This window comes from Macaca fascicularis, chromosome 6 (assembly GCF_037993035.2).
Source record: "Macaca fascicularis isolate 582-1 chromosome 6, T2T-MFA8v1.1".
Lineage (NCBI taxonomy): Eukaryota > Metazoa > Chordata > Mammalia > Primates > Cercopithecidae > Macaca > Macaca fascicularis.
The window spans coordinates 87618813-87636557 of NC_088380.1; the positions used below are offsets into that span (position 1 = coordinate 87618813).

General features: G+C 34.5%; 1 protein-coding gene across 5 annotated transcripts in view; it reads right to left on the reverse strand.

Moving 5' to 3' along the window:
- Nucleotides 1-17745, reverse strand: part of HAPLN1 (hyaluronan and proteoglycan link protein 1) — an 80029-nt gene that overhangs the window by 41787 nt on the left and 20497 nt on the right. The window contains exons 2-3 of one of the 5 annotated variants that reach the window (XM_065546475.2): nt 9719-9810; nt 9004-9084 (exon numbers count right to left, since the gene is read on the reverse strand). The exons of 1 other annotated variant lie outside the window; for it this stretch is intronic. The gene's annotated coding sequence lies outside the window, so the exon portion shown is untranslated. Of the gene's footprint in view, nt 1-9003; nt 9085-9718; nt 9822-17745 lie in introns of all 5 variants that reach the window. 3 more of the 5 variants (XM_065546474.2, XM_065546477.2, XM_065546476.2) reach the window with 3 other exon arrangements.

A 17745-nucleotide genomic window follows, 5' to 3' on the forward strand; every position in this document is an offset into this window, starting at 1 on the left:
GCCATGAGCAATTACATAAAAGACTCAAATTCTCATCAGTGTTGGACAAATGACAGTTGAGGATAATGTGCCTGCAGTTGAGGATAATGTGACCTTTGAATAATCTCTTATACCTCATTAACTTTAGCAGATACACAGATACATTTAGATCTGGATGATGAAGTGTAATCCTAAAAATACAGAACCTGGAAAGCAAGGGAAGTGGTGACATTACGCACTTCAGAAAGGAACTGCTATTTAAAAATTGTGGAAAAACCTCACATACACAGCTGCCAGTCATCACCCTCAGAGGTTAGTAATAACTGCACACCTCAAAATAAGTCTTAGTGAGCACAGTACTGCAAATACTGAGAGAATACTGACCATATAAATGTCATGGGAAATATAACGTAGATCTGAGATGGACTTCTAAAAGTGTGCATTCTCAGCAGGCAATTGTTTAAAAAACAGGCCCCCTACTGCCGAGAAGCAAACAGAAAACAACAGGAACAAAACAAAGAGGGAGAAGCAGACTGCGGGGAGGAGGAGGGGGCAGAAGGAGGAGGAAGATAGCAACTGAAAAGAGGTCAAGGAGTAGTGTTTTTTAGTGGTAATGAACATCTACGAAGAGACCAGCAGCACGTCCCTTGAGAATGGGAGCAATGACTTGAAGGATAGGCATTACAATAGGGAAAAAAAACACCAGATATGCAAGTAAACAATCTGAGCATATCCAAAGAGAGAGATTCCAGCCTTATATATCTCAGGGGTGCCTAAATTATGTGCTGTGCCATATGAAGCTGTCATTCAAAAAATTATCCATTGAGAATCCATCTTATACCTGGCAAGTAGAAATAAGGCTCAGCTTCAGATCCCAAAGCAGTTACCCTCAAGAGAGGCTGGGAAGCAATATAAAAGAACAGGGTGGCAAGTACATAGAGGCATAGTCAGGATACTATTGGAAAAAGAGGAGGGGCTCTCCAGCATGCAGTCGGAATGGTGTCCACTAAAACTGTGCAGAGTGGGAGACTCAGCAGGCACCTAACCCAGCCTGGCTGGCGGGATATAGAAACTGTTTCAGAAAGGTGATCATTCAACTGTACTGAAAGACAAAGAGGAGATAGAGAAGAGGGGAAGGGTTGGCTGCTTAATCAAATGAACTGTGAGGGAGCTTGGCCTGCTTGTGTGACTGCATGGAGCTCGTGTAATTGGAGAGTGGGGTGATTATAGTAGAGTGGCTGGAGGTGAGATTGGACAGGGAGTCAGGGGCAAGACAAAAAAGCCTTGAACATAAAATTAATGAGAACTTTCCCTAGTGCAATCAGGCCTTCTAACCAGTGCGACACCACTGCAGGTTACTTACCTTACCTTTACATACCTCGTAAGAAGATATAACTGTGTACAAAGTACACAGTACAAAGAGGGAGCTTCTCAATCTGCCATGCATACTCTGTTTACTAGGGAAGATGCATGTGGAGCACACTTTTAAAAGACTTTCCATTTTTTATAGAAATAAAATGTAAAGATTTCAAAATACAATGGGTTAGCCTTTAGCTACTAGATTCTCACTTATTCTTTAGTAAGGGCATACTAACATAGCTATTGTTATAAATTCAATGATCAGTGTAATCATTTATACATCTAAGACCCATTTTCATAATGGGTTATATCAAAAGATTGTCAAGCCACATACTTTAAAATGGTACTGGAAAAATGGTATGGGATTTGATAGCAGAAGCCAGCTCATTGTCTGCATGTATAACTACTAGAATGCAAGCTCCAAGGAGGTAGAAACTATGTTTACCGCTGTGTCCTCTGACACACAGTAGAAGCTCAGGGATGCTATGTATGCATCTGTGACTTTGCACTGCACACTGCAGGATAGATGGAAGCCCCCAGAATTATACAGTATACAACCTGCGCAACCATATGCTGCAGACTTCTAGATATTGTTCAGTACACAACCTGTACAACCATATGCGGAAGACTTCTAGATATTAGACATCACACACACACACACACACACACACACAACTTATTGACTAAATCATCACATTTCATACAAATGTAAAAAAATCATTTGATTCTCAAACTATTAATGAAGCATCTAAAACAGTTTGACCCCATGCTAATGTTACAAAAGTGTAAACTTCCTGAGGACAAGGACCACATTTTATTAGTCTTTATACTCCTGGATTTATTAGTCTTAATCTTGAGTTTTCAGTGAGTGTTCAATGAATGAATAAGGAGACTGGCATTTCTGTAGTTCTAAACATAGCTGTATATGACCGTGAACTAGAGGTAACTGGAATTATCTGAAGTATTTACTAAGGGAATTCAGTTACTCTATTATTGGAGTTGATTGGTGTGACCTTTTCTCTCTTGTCGGTGCCTCGATCTGAACTTGTCAAGGGCAAATCTTCCAAATATGTGCTGCTTATTTGAAGAGAATAATGTACTCTGATAGAAAAGGGCCATTTTTGGCCAAGAACATATGACTATCTATACTTTCTTGCAATTATTTCCACACAAGTTCTTGAAGTCCATTTGTAGGAGAACATAAAGCATATGGGTTTTTGATTTTCACCATCATTTCCTACTCCATTTCTCTACCCTGGCACACTGGAGATTATTTGAAATTGTACTATCACCAATGACAGAGCCAAAACAACAATTAGAGATATAAAATGTAGCAAATAGAAAAAAAAAAACAACAAAGGAAAGGTCAAGACTTGAGGCCAAATTACCAATCTCATTTCCTCCTACGTGCTAATTTAAAATTTGCTTAAGGATTGTCCCCTTTGATCCACTCCTGGCATAATTAGCCTACCTGTCTTAAAAAGAGAAAATTATGACAGGTAAAACAATGAACAGCTGTTGCTAGAGGTGAAAAGGTAGAAGGGGGAACAAGACCAGCCTGTCAAATAGAATCAGTTCTAGTGAGACTTTCTGAATTCTGCTTGTCCTTTCTTGCCAGGCTTATGGAAACTTCCTTTGTCTTGGCTGAGAGACAAAAATAGTGAAATCTACATATGTTCATTCTTATCTTAGTTGGCAATAGGAATAGCAACAATAAAGTAAGAAGGATCAATGTTGCTAGTTTTCAGGTAGTATGTTCTAGTGATGAACTAATTCAGAGACAACCATGCCACCTCTTCATTCTGTTAATGCTGACTAAAAATGTTACACATCAAATTCAATGCACACACACACACGCGCCTCATCCCCTTCACCGTCCAGCCCCCAGCACCTGCCGTCCACCTGCCATTTTGGAGACAGCAAGTGAATTTAGGGAAGTTCTCTAAATCCGCACTGCTGGGCCAATGGGTGGGAGTAGACAGTACAGCAGGTGGGGTGCAAAGTGACAGAAAACAAAAGAAGATCACTTAAATTTCAGGGAGTTCAAGAGCAGGATGAGGTTTATTTCCTCCACATCTGGAAGGGTGTGTTGTTTTTTCATTCCTGAATTTCAAGGGAAGAATTTTCATTCTGTAAAAATGCCATTGTTAAAAATAAACAACAATAACAGCAGTTAATAGGCGGAACTGACTGTTTGAAAGTGAAGGTGACACGTATTTTGGAATATAGAACAAGAGGAAATGCCCTCAAAAATTACAAATATGTAAAACAAAACTGGTATAAGGAAGAGCAAGTGGTATTTATAAAGCAAATCCCTCCCCAAAACCCACAGGAAATAAGGAAAAGAAAATGATTCATTTAATTTCAGTGCTGGCGTAGTCAAAATCAATTTATAAAAACTGCAAAAAATGGCCAATTTTCTCTCAGTATGTAGTGAATGGCCTAAGGACACATCTGCCATTCCTCTCATGGAGGAGAATAAAGTAGTCTTCAGTTAGGAACCTCCTGACCACAATTTGCATTTTCTAGTGATAGTTTAGGAAGGTCTTTTCAAAATAAGCCTGTCAGCAAGAGAATAAATTTCTGTTCAGGCGTATGCATAAACAATATAAATAGCTACTTGCTGGCATCATATTCAAAACATTCATTCGACAGTGTTTTAGGAGCAAGTACATAAAATGCAATCTGTGTCCCCAAATATTTCTCACTATTATAGCATCTAAACAAAGAATAACCACTTTAAATCTCAATCTCAGCATTTGGTGTCACACTAAGTGATTAGATACTCAACTTTGCTAATTAGAATGCAACTTACTTGATGAGAGCAATGTCCACATTGTATTATTAATCCTTGTATCTCCAACACATATGCTGAAAAAATTTCTTCATAACTATTTTGCAAGTTATATCTGTTAATTGTAATGTTTTGACATATTCTATTCCTTCATTTATATATTGGGGGGAAAATGAGAGTATCAGAAAGATGGAATATACCTTTGATTTTTGCTCTTTGGTGTTAAAATATTTAAATACTGGAAATGCATTTATATAGAACATTCTGAGTTATTGTTCGTGTACTGAAACATCAAAAGGCTGTTTTTACTCTCTTGGTTTTCTTAAGATACAAGCATTGGATAGACAAGAATTTCTATGACACAAAATAGGCCAACTGGGATGAGGCAAATTTGCTTTCACATCTGCCCATTGCTTCCTTTGTCTCAATCTCTGTCTTTTCTCTTTTTAGAACACTCTGGTATCGAGGACTTTCTAGCTACTCATGCATATACACTTCCAGGATTTCTTGTCAGACCGAAGTGTTAGCTCCTTCCTGACCCTCTCCCATTGAAACCATCATTTTCTTTCCCTTTAGTCTTCTAATACTCTCTTGCTTCTCCACTAATGCCTTTGACTTAAAGGTTTATTTTCTGTAGTGTACATTTTAGTTATGGGGGAACTATTTTGTCCAAGGAGACATCCCAGTGATCACTGACACACCATCCACTTTGGCTACCTCTCATGAGGCACCAGGCTCCACATATCTCGATGTAGCAGCAGAGCTCCTGCCATTCTCTATTTAGTTCTCTTCACATGTTAAACTTTTCAATACCCACAATAGATCTGGCATGAGCTGACTGGCACAGTCCCCACTTTAAGAAGTCCTCATTCTCAATCGTAAAATGAAGTTGCTTCAAAACACTAGCGTAATTGCCAAATCAAATTCTTTCCAATAATTAAACGCACATGAAAAGCAAATGGATGTTGACCTCTTTTGTGGGCATTCACAATTTTGGAAAATTTCCTGTGCTAGTATTTGCCAAATGCAGCTTTTGATTCTTTTTTTTTTTTTTTTTTAACTTAGGAGAATGGGTATTTGAGGAAAGCTTATTTAAATGGAAGACATTAATAGAGACTGAAGAGAGAAGACACAATAACTCTAGAAAACGATGCATTCAGGGCAACGGTAGACAGAAAAAGAACTCTTCTATCACCCTCTGCTATGTACAGTGAGAAAGAGCTACTAAAAATTCCTCTAATAAAGCCATAAACAAAGAAAACTAAACTGAAGACCATGTCAATATTCATTTGCCAACAATGACCATTTGGTCCATATTTGATGAGGCTGAGCAGAACCATGGGAACTTAAATTCAAGGCTCGGTGTTGAGGCTTAAGTACAATTCTTAGTACATGCATTGTATTTGCATAGGCAAAATGCCATTTAGAATGAACTTGCCTGGAGGATTCACAAAGCCGACAATAGGCACATGGTCTACCTTATTTAAATTTACTCAGTTCATTGGCCAATCAATCCCACATATTAAGCTCCTGTTTGTAGGAAATTTCCATTTTTCATGATAAAATTATTTTGACTATCCTTCCTGTTCGGAAGAGTGGGGCGAGGAGGGTTATGGATCAGTGGATTTAGCTAATACCAAAGTTGAATATGCTGAGCACCTAAATAATGACTGTCCTCTTTGTCAAATGGCTACATACACATAGCTCTTGTATTAATGAAAATCAAAGTTATGGGCATTTGCATAAGGAAGATTACTAATATTACTGGCTTGTCCTATGTTTCCCTGGAAATATAGGTAGCTACCTAAATGAACATTTTCATTAATAAAAGGCCTTATAATTGAACTACAATTTTTTTTCACTCCCCAGACAAGAAGAATACAAGGGAAAAAGGAGTCTCTGGAAGGGAATTAGAGTGCCCACAAAACCAACTTCAACAACATTATTGTTTTACCTAAGGCAGGCTGCAGTGGAGTGATAACATCAAGGGCACATGCGGGGTGATTTTAGACTAGAAAGTGAAATCAAATGTGCAGAATAGGTTAAATAATGGCCAATTTTCTCAGAAAGAGAGAGTTTTTTTATTTACTACATATCCCCAGATATTTAAAATTTATTATACAGTTATTTTACTATAGAAGGTTGTGTGTGTGTGTGCATGCACCTATAAAAGTAAACAAATCAGATAGTTTACACACATGACCCAAATTACTGGCTAATTCTAAGCCCGAATATATAAACTTAAATTTTTTTCATTGGATTTATATAGAATTTTTCCTTCTGAAAGGTCAGACATAGGAAATTGTATATGAACAAACAAAATATCTAATTGCTATTCATTCTTTCTTAGCTTCAAAGCTAAAGAACTAATGTTATTTTACATTTACAGTATTATTAGTGCACTGCTTTCTTCAAAGAGCTATTTTCTAGAAGACCACCCAGAAGTTTCAACTAATTGAGGAGGCAATCTTCAGTTTACTTAAATAGGAAGGCTACGTGGGACACATTCCTGGCATCAGTACTCCTCTGTCGTATCTATTTGTGCTGGATATAATGCAAACGGCAATGTTAAATTCTGAAAATACCCTAGACTGTTTCCCCCCTTCAAACAACCAGAGCAAAAAATAGTTAATTTCAGATACCTTTTTCAGAAAGATTGTTTTATAATCTGGGCTTTGAAAATTCCAGGAAAAACGAGCCACCCAAGGCGATCATAAAAGCCAAAGTTACAGATGTGGAAACAGGTTTTTTAGTAGTGTGATGGATTTCTGAGACTGGGGAAAGTGTAAGATGTTATTTGAAGTGGAGCATTTAAACCACAGAATTAGCTGTTTGGTCATGGGAGAAACATCTGTAAATGGGAACTAAAAGGTTTTATGAACGATTCTTTGAGAAATATGTTGGAATCTAGAATAAGTAAGATTCGGGGTAATTTATATGTGGAGATACGTTAATGCTGTTTTCACAGATTTCATTGTAACATGCTATGGTTTATTAAATTGGTTTTATATATTTAAAAAGTCACATATTTTTCTTTTCAAATAAGGCCTTTCCATTTTTATCTGCTAATTTATGAATCCGCGCACCCCCTGATGTTCTCTTCCTTAGGGAAAAAAATATCTGACGTAATTTCAATATTGTTAAAGACATTGAAAACTATTTATATAACTATTGTATATTCAGGCATATCATTATGATCAATTACTAAATCTAGTCCTTTAATACTATCCTGAGTATTTTATTAAAATAAGTCACGTATTTTTATTATTAAGTTTTATATGCATGCATGTATTATTTTAGAGAAACTAGAAAAATGAAGAAAAGTAAAACTATGAAAATAAAACCACCCAGGACTTCTGTTTCTGATCCAGATGAAATAAGAGGCGCAGCATTTACCCTTCTTTCTTAAACAACTAAAAAGATAATGGACATAATACAGGAAAAAAAAAGACACTCAAGATATTAGACATCAGGCAAAGAACAGTAACTTCTGATTAATAGAAAACAAATGAGGTGAGTCATATAATTGTCCCAATTTATTGCCTAAAGAAAGTTTTCATACAGTACAGGAAGAAGGAACCTACCTAGAGCCCGTTCAAAAACTTGAGTTGAGGCGATGAGAGCCAAGAGTTCTGAAAATTGACGGTTCCTAGAGGTTGCAAGCCACAATAATAGAGATGAGAGGAAAGGAGAGAGTGATGCAGACTTAACTTGGGATATTTAGAGTTTTCTCCTAGAATATTCAGTTGAGGACTGACCAGTGCATATGTGTGAGAAATCTATCCAAGTCTAAGGAAAAAATGATCCTAAAGGATTAGTCTTCACCCAGCACTGGCAATAGCACCTGTTTCCAATAGGCAGTCTAAAAAGCCTCATAATTCTTGGAGAAGGTTTAAAATCTTAAGAAGAATCTTTACTCAATAGTGGAGGGAAAAGTAATACTAAACTTATGACAGCTCTAGGGCCACCTAACACAGTTTAAAAGAGTGACCTGAAAGAATCAAACTGTTTCTAAGTACCTTAACCATATCTCTGAACAATGTATAGTAGTATTTGTAGGGATAGGAAGTATCCAACCTTAAACAAGTAAAATTTAAAACATACGGAATCCAACAGAAAGCTACTGGGATTGCAAAGAAGCAGGGCATACCAATAATAATAATAATAATAATAATAATAATAAGAAGAAGAAGAAGAAGAAGAAGAAGAAAACTTAGTCAATGGACAGACCCAGAAATTATAAAAATGAGAGTAGATACACACAATAGAAATAGATAAGAACATTAAAATGCTATTATATTCATATTTCAAATGTTCAAGAAGCTAGAAGAATTATTGAATATGTTACATAGAGGCACGTAAAAGACATTTATAACCGGCCTATATAAAACATTTAGAGATGAAAATGACATTGTCTAAGATAAAAAAAAATTGAATGGGATTAACAGCAGGTTAAACAATTCAGAATAAAAGAGTGAAGTTGAAGATGTTGTAATAATCAAAACTGTCCAAAATGAAGCAGAGAGAGGAAAAATGGCTGAAAAGTAAAAAGGAAAAGAGCATCTCTAAACTGTGGGACAGCTTAAGTGGCCAAAATAATATGTAATTGGAGTCTCCAAAAGAGAGAAGGGGCAGAAAAAAATTTGAAGAAGTAATGACTGAAAAATTTTAAATTTGACAAAAACTATAAACTTACAGACCCAAGAAGCTCAGCAAATATTCTAGCACAAGAAACATGATGAAAATTAAACCAAAACCCTCAATAATGAAATTGCTTAAAGCCAGTGGTAAAGAGAAAATCTGAAAGAAAGGAAGAAAAAGACCCATTACTCACAGAAGAATAAAGGTAAAGATGAAGGCTGGTTTCTTACCTGAGACAAAGCAAGCGAGAAGACTGTGGAATAAGATCTTTAAAGCACTGAAAGAAAATTGTCCACCTAGAATTCTTTATCCTGCAGAAATGTCGCTCGCAAACAAAGGCAAATAAAGACTTTGTTAGACATACAAATCTAAAATAATTCATCAATAGCCTACATAGCAATAAATATTTAAGAAACTTCTTCATGCAGAAGAAAAATGATAACAGTTGGTAATCTGGATTTATGCAAAGAATGAAGAGCACTGACTACACTAACTATAAGTAAGCATATTTTTCTCATTATGTAAATGTTTTTCAACGATAATTGACACGTTAAGGTAAAAATGGTATGAATGTATGGTGGGGCTTTATATTTAGAAGCAAAATGCATGACAATACTTGTACAAAGACCATGTCTAGGGGATATAGAAATATATCATTGTAAGATTCTTATATTGATACTTTATGTGAAGTATAGTTGTCCCCCTTATCTTCAAGGGATACATTCTAAGACACCCTGTGGATGTTTGAAACTGTGGATAGTACCAAATCTTACATATAGTATGTTTTTTCCTCTACATACATACATATGATAAAATTTAATTTATAAATTAGGCACAGTAAGAAATTAACAATAATAAAATAGAGCAATTATAACAATATACTGTAATAAAAGTTATATGAGTATGGCCTCTCTCTCTCAAAATATTTTGTTATACTATACTCACCTCTTTTCTGACTGTCATTGACTGCTGGTAACTGAAGCCAAAGAAAGTAAAATTGCAGATATGTGAGCAGGACTACTGTAGTAAAATATCACCTGAAAGTAGACTGCGAAAAGTGAAGGTATATACTATAAAACCTAAAGCAGCCAGTAACAATTTAAACAATGACTCATAGCTAATAAGCCAACAAAGGAGACAGAATGGAATTTTTGGAAAATATTCAAATTATTTCAAAAGAAATAGAAAAAAATGAGGAAAGATAATGAAGAACAGAAGAGGCAAATAGAAAAATTAGCAAGATAGTGGATTCAGAGCCAAGCATATCAATATTTTAATTAAGTGTAAATCATCCAAAAACCTCCATTGAAAGGCAGAGATTGTCAGATTGGATTTAAAAGAACCACTATATATATTTTTAAGATACTCAATCTAAATAAAAAAGACAAGAATATATGACAAGTAAAAGGATGGGAAAATACATAATATGCTAACACTAACCAAAAGGGAGACAGAGACATTATATTAAAATCAGACAAAATAGATTTCAGAATAAGAAATATCAGCAGGGGAAAAGAGAGCAATTTCTTAATGATAAAGTGTCCAATCATCAGGAGAATATTACAACATGAAAAATGCATGCTTCTAATAACAGAGGTTCAAAATACCTGAAGCAAAATGAGATAGAATTATGAAAGATTAGAACATTCCTTTATCAACAATTGATGAAATAAGTAGACAGAAAAATCAGAAAACATACAGAAGACTTGAATACTGTAAACCAACCTCACCTAATTGATATTTATAGAACATTCTACTCAACAAGAGCAAATACACATTCTTTTCAAATGTATACCAACCACTTACCAAGATAAACTATATTCTGGGTCATAAGATGATTTTCAATAAATGCAAAAGTATTTACATGAGGCAAAATATATTCTCTAAGTATAGAATTAAGGTGGAAATCAATAACAAAAAGATATGTGGAATATTTCTATCTATTGGGAAACTAAAGCACAAAATTTTAAGTAACTCAAGGGTCAATGAAAATATCAAAAGGGCTATTAAAATTATTTTAAACTGAATAAAAATTAAAACATAGCATATCAAAATCTCTGGGATGCAATGAAGTAGTACTTCATTTTAAAAGTATCCCCTAAACACATATTAGAGAAGAAAAGTTTCAAATCAATGACTTCAGATTCCACATTAAGAAACTAGAAAAAGAAGAGGATATGAAACCCAATGTAAACAGAAGAAAATAATAATAATATCAGTGTAAAATAAGTGAAAACAAAAGATGGTTCTTTGAAAAGATCAATATAATTAATAAACCTCTATACAAGCTAATCTGATAAAATATAAAAGACATGAATTATCAATATAATGAATGAGGTAATATCTCTATCAATTCTATAGAAATAAACAATAAGAAAATATTATGAAACTTAATTTTAATAAATTCAGTGAATTAAATGAAATAGTGAAATTCTTTGAAAGATAAAAATTGCCAACACTCACACAAGAAAAAAAATAGCCCAAATGCCCTATATCTATTTTTTAAAAATCAGATTTTTAGTTTAAAAATTCCCATGAATAACAACAAAAATGAACAAACAAATAACCAAAACCAATTTCAGGCCTGAGTGACTTCACCAGGGAATTTCACCAAACATTTAAAGAAGAAATAATATCAACTTTACACAAACTCTTAGATTAAATTGAAGAGGAGGGAATATTTCCCAATTTATTCTATGAGGTTAGCACTATTTCAATACCAAAATCAGACAAAAACATTTCAAGAAAAGTAAATTATGGATCAATTACCCTCACAAACATAAAAGTAAAGAATTTTAACAAAATTTTAGCAAATCTAATCCAAAAAGATATAAAATGGATTAATACAAAATAGAATTTATCCCAGAAATTTAAGGTTTTCTTTACATTAGAAAATCAATGTAATTCATTATATATATATATTTGAGACGGAGTCTCGCTCTTGTCACCCAGGCTGGAATGCAATGGCGTGATCTCGGCTCACTGCAACCTCCGCCTCCCAGGTTCAAGCGATTCTCCTGCCTCAGCCTCCTGAGCAGCTGGGATTACAGGTGCCCACCACCATACCCGGCTAATTTTTGTATTTTTAGTAGAGATAGGGTTTCGCTATGTTGGCCAGGCTAGTCTCGAACTCCTGACCTCAGGAGATCTACCTGCCTCAGCCTCCCAAAATGCTGGGATTACAGGTGTGAGCCACCACACCCAGCCGTAATTCATTTCATTAAGAAATAGAAAGATAAGACACATCAATCAAACGATTGCTCGACAGATAAAACAGATCCCTAAATAGATGTGTATATATATAATTTATTTATTTATAATATATTTTTATATATACATCTATTTAGTGTATCTATTTTCCTGTATCTATTGGGATGTTTATGTAAATATATATCTCTATATCTCTATAAATATATCTCTATATATTTATATTTATATAAACATCTCAATAGATACAGGAAAAGTATTTGACATAATCCAACATCCATTCCAAGTAAAACTCTTAAAAAAGAAGCAATAAAAAGGAACTTCCTCAATCTGATAAAGGGCATCTATGTTCAACCCACAGCTAACATCATATTTAATGGTGAAAGACTAAATTATTTATTCCTAAAACCAGAAAAAAGGCAAGCATTTATGTTTTTACCATTTACTTTAAACATCCTACTGGAGGTTCCCAGAGAGTTGAATTAAGGCAAGAAAAAGAAATAGAAATCAAACAGATTGGAAAGGAAGAACTAAAACTTTTTATTTACAGACGACATGACTACACAGAAAAATCATATAAAATCTACAAAAAAGTTACTGTAACCTATAAACTAATTTTGAAAGTTGCTGAATATATGATCCATGTGCAAACATCAATTATATTTTTATACACTGGTAATGAATAATCAAAAATTGAAATTTAAAGAATGCCATTTACCAAAGCATAAAAATATTTAGGGAAAAGCAGCCAACAAATATGCAAATTGTACTCTGAAAGTTACAAAGCATGTTCAGATAAATTAAATGAGACATAAATAAATGGCAAGATATGGTATTTTCATGAAACAGGCTCAATATCGTTAAGAGATTCGGTCTTCCCAAGTTGACCCATAAATTCAATGCATTCAAATCAAAATTTTAGCCCACATTTGGTAGAAAGGTACAAGGTAATTTTAACATTCATATATAAATGTAAATTCCCTGGAATAGCCAAAACGTTTTAGAAAAGGAATTTACAAAAGAAAGAACAAAGTTGAAAGCACAAAGAGTTGTGCTACTTGACTTTAAGACTTATAATAAAGTTACAGTAATTAAGAGAGTATGGTATTTGCAATGTGGTATACAAAAAGACCAGATACAAAATTTTAAAAAGAATTTCATTCATATGGCCAAACTGCTCTTCAGAAAGGTTCTCAAGTTTCATTCCTACCAATAGATTCAATAAAGAAAATACTCTTGCCTATGTATAATTTTATTTAAATATATAAATTTGATAGACAAAAATTTGGTAGGCTTATGTTTGTATTAATTTGCTTTGCTCTAATTACAAATTACATAAAAAAAATTTTGTCCATGGTCATCAGTCACTTACATTTCTCCTTTTGTGAATTGCCATATTTTAACTGTTGCCTATTAATTGCTATTGAGTTTTGAAACATTAAAAAACTAATGTAATTTGTATGCCATAAAATGCACTCTTTAAGCATACAATGCAGTGGTTTTTAGTACATTCCTCAAGTTGCGCAACCATTACCACTACCTGTTTCCAGAACATTTCCATCACCCCTAAAATAAACTGTGTACCCATGAGCTGTTATTGCCTATTCCCTCCCCTAGCAGGACTCCTGGCAACCAATAATCTACTTTCTGTCTCTATGGATGCCTATTCTAGATGATTCAATGAATTTAATGATTTAAACAAATTTAATGATTCAATGAATATTCTAGATGATTCAATGAATCTATTCTAGATGATCCAACAAATCATCTAGAATAGACAAATTCATAGAGACAGATGTATTGATTGATGTAAATTGAATCATATAATTTGCGGTCCTTTTATGCCTGGCTTCTTTCACTTAGCATAATGTTTTCAATGTTCATTCTGTAGCAAGTATCAGTACTTCATTCTTTTTATGAGTGAATACTCTTCCATTCCATCTATATAGGTACCACATTTTATTTATCCATTCATCAGTTGATGGACAATTGGGTTATATCCACTTTTGGGCTTTAATGAATAATGCTGCTATTAATATCCATGCACAAGTTTTTGTATGAACATACTTTTTAATTCTGGGCATTATCTACCTAGCAATGGAATACGGTAACTATATGTTGAACTCTTTGAGAAACTGCCAAACTGTTTTCCAAAGCACTGCACTATTTTATGTTCCTGCAACCATGCATGAGGGTTCCAACTTTTCCACTCTCCACATCCTCACTGACACTTATTATTGTCTGCCTTTTTCATTATAGCCATCCCAGTGGGTATGAAGTGATATCTCATTTGAGGTATGGTTAGTATTTCCCTAATGACTAATGATGTTGACTGTCTTTTGATGTGATAATTGGCCATTTGTACATCTCTTTGGAAGAAATATCTATTCTGATCTTTTGTCCATTTTTCAATTGGGCTGTTTATTTTTAATTGTTGAATTAGAATTTTTTATATATTCTGGGTACATATTAGCATGTGATTTGCAAACATTTTTCTCCCAATCTTTTGGGATGTCTTTTTATTTTCTTGATATTGTCCTTTGAAGTACTAATGAGGCCTCATATATTAATATAACTTTGGTTGCTTGGCTTTTGGCGTCATATCTAGGAAACCACTGCTTAATCAAAGGTCATTAATATTTACACTTATGTTGTCTTCAAAAGTTTTATTGTTTTAGTTTTTATATTTAGTCTTCAATCTATTTTGAATGAATTTTTGTTTATTTATTTTTTTTCAATTGTTATTTAGTTTTTATTTCATAATCATAAACTTAACTCTGCAATCCAGCTAGGCATGGGAGAGAACAAGGAAAACATGGAACCCAAAGGGAACTGCAGCAAGAGCACAAAGATTGTAGGATACTGCGAGCAAATGGGTTGGAGGGGTGCTCTCCTGAGCTACAGAAGGAATGGTCTGGTGGTTAAGATAAAATACAAGTCAAACTTATTCGAGTCGTCCACAGTCAGCAATGGTGATCTTCTAGCTGGTCTTGCCATTCCTGGACCCAAAGCGCTCCGTGGCCTCCACAATATTCATGCCTTCTTTCACTTTGCCAAAGACCACATGCTTGCCATCCAACCACTCAGTCTTGGCAGTGCAGATGAAAAACTGGGAACCATTTGTGTTGGGTCCAGCATTTGCCGTGGACAAGATGCCAGGACCTGTATGCTTTAGGATGAAGTTCTCATCTTCAAATTTCTCCCCATAGATGGACTTGCCACCAGTGCCACCAGTCCCCATAGATGACTTTATGGCGTGTGAAGTCACCACCCTGACACATAAACCCTGGAATAATTCTGTGAAAGCAGGAACCCTTATAACCAAATCCTTTCTCTCCAGTGCTCAGAGCACGAAAATTTTCTGCTGTCTTTGGAACCTTGTCTGCAAACAGCTTGAAGGGGACGTGGCCCAAATGCTCGCCATCGACGGCAATGTTGAACATGGTAGGGTTGACCATGGCTAGTATTAGGGGACTTTCCTGGGCGGCAGTGTCTGCAAAGCGGCCGAATTTTTGTTTATAATGTGAGGTAGGGTCCAACTTCATTCTATGTCTGTGGCTATCTACTTATCCCAGCATCTCAGGTTTCCACTGAGAAGTCTGCTGCCAGACATACTGGAACTCCATTGTATGTTATTTCTTTTCTTTTTCTGCTTTGTAAGCAGTATACTTTCCTCATTGAATTTTCTTGGTACTCCTGTCAAAAATCTGCTATTGATTTTTAAAAACTCTTTGCATATTAAAGATACTGCTTCTTTTTCTGTGGCATATGTTTAAAAAATTTCCCTTTATTTTGATTTATAGTTTTTATGTCTAGAATTAATGAACATTTATGGAACTAAATCTATCAGTGTTTTCTTTAATGAATTCTTCTGCCATTACTATTATAAGAAATCCACCTATAGTTCCCCTAGTAGTAGTTTATGAAAATAATATAAATAGCTACCAATTGTTCATTACTTTCTATGGTGCTTTACATCTATTATCTTGGTTTTACATATATAGTATCTTGACTACAAACACTATGATGCAAATATTATCAAAAATTCTATTTTATAATGGATAATAAAACTCAGGGCTTAAGTAATTTGCAGAACTGATACACAGTAAAAATCTTAATTAGAATTTAAATTCAGGTCTACTTGACTCCACAGTACAATCTCTAAAATAAGTGAAATGAATTTGAACTTCATCAGCATGGATATAAAAGGTTTCTCCAAAATTCTTCTAATACAATATCTTATACATGATACTCAATTCTATTTAAAGAGCAGCATTTTTCAATTAAGTAGAAATATAATATTTTTAGCAGAGAATATACTATTTTAAATTTTTAAAAAACTTATTAAATGTGTTTTAAATTCCCATTTAGTATATAAGATATGAAACATCAAATTCACTGTTGTGTATAAATTATTAACCATTGATGAAAAAAAGTGCTAAGGCAGTAAAAAATGAACTTTGTCATACAAAGAGTACATTAAATGAAGAGGCTTTGAGAATGTAAAGAGCCAAACGTAAAATATGTATATAAATAAATGCAGTATACTTTACCATCAAACAACTATTGAAGGAGACTATTTTTCTCAAATGTGTCCAAAATGTTTGTTAAAACTATACAGTGACTCTACTTTATTAGGGCAATGTACATAGTGGCTGCTTGCTCTGAATGATGCCTTCCAGCAAAGGTGTCCTTAAGAAAGAAGTGTACAGTTTAGATTGTAAATCACCAAGGCCCAGGATGCCACTATTTTACTTCTAGCAGAAATCCTGCGGGCTAGTTAGAAAACTGCTCTGCTACTGAGAGATCTTTAATCAAAAGGTGTAAATGTTCCCCAGAGCATGAGTATAATTATGTTAAGATCTAAACTCCACAGTCAATATACTGAGGCATTTTATGTATGCGTACATGTTTTTCCAATTGTGTATCAGAGCCCAGATGATAAAAAATGTTTTACCACCCATTCAAATCTAACTTTTCTGTCCTCTTCACCAATATGCCAAAAATTCAGATTTGTGATTCATGGGAACATTCTGCTACATAAATGAAATGTGTACACAAAGAAATACCTGATTTCTGATATATTGAATATTAAATCAATCCTGCTCCATAGTTTCTGAAAATAAGCTTAACAACCAATTACACTATTGATAATAATAGGAGCATGAAGCAAGCTACACTTCTACTTTAACATTGAGAGCAGAGTACGGAAATGCTTCCTGCTGGCAAACTGAAACAATTGTTTTATTTAAAAACTATGCCTTCACACCTGTAAGCCCAGCACTGTGGGAGGCCGAGGTGGGCAGATCATGAGGTCAAGAGATCAACACCATCCTGGCCAACATGGTGAAAACCCGTCTCTATTAAAAATACAAAAATTAACTAGGTATGGTGGCTCATGCCTGTAGTCCCAGCTACTCGGGAGGCTGAGGAAAGGTGGAGGTTGTAGTGAGTCATGACTGTGCCACTGCACTCCAGCCTGGGTGACAGGGTGAGACTCCATCTCAGAAAAAAAAAAAAAAAAAAACCACCTCCACCGCAACAAAAATTACACGTATCTACTCTGATGGACACTGTCATCCTGGTGTAGGCAAGGAGGAATAGAGAAAGGAGAAAATTTTGCAAAGGAGGAGAAAAATTTGCCAAGAATATATAGTAATATAAATTAAGGTCACATTTTGATTTATACCAATTACAGTAAATTGGTATTTTCCTTTAAATGTTTATGTCTCAAACTCTCCCTTCAAACTATTTTGTTTTACTTT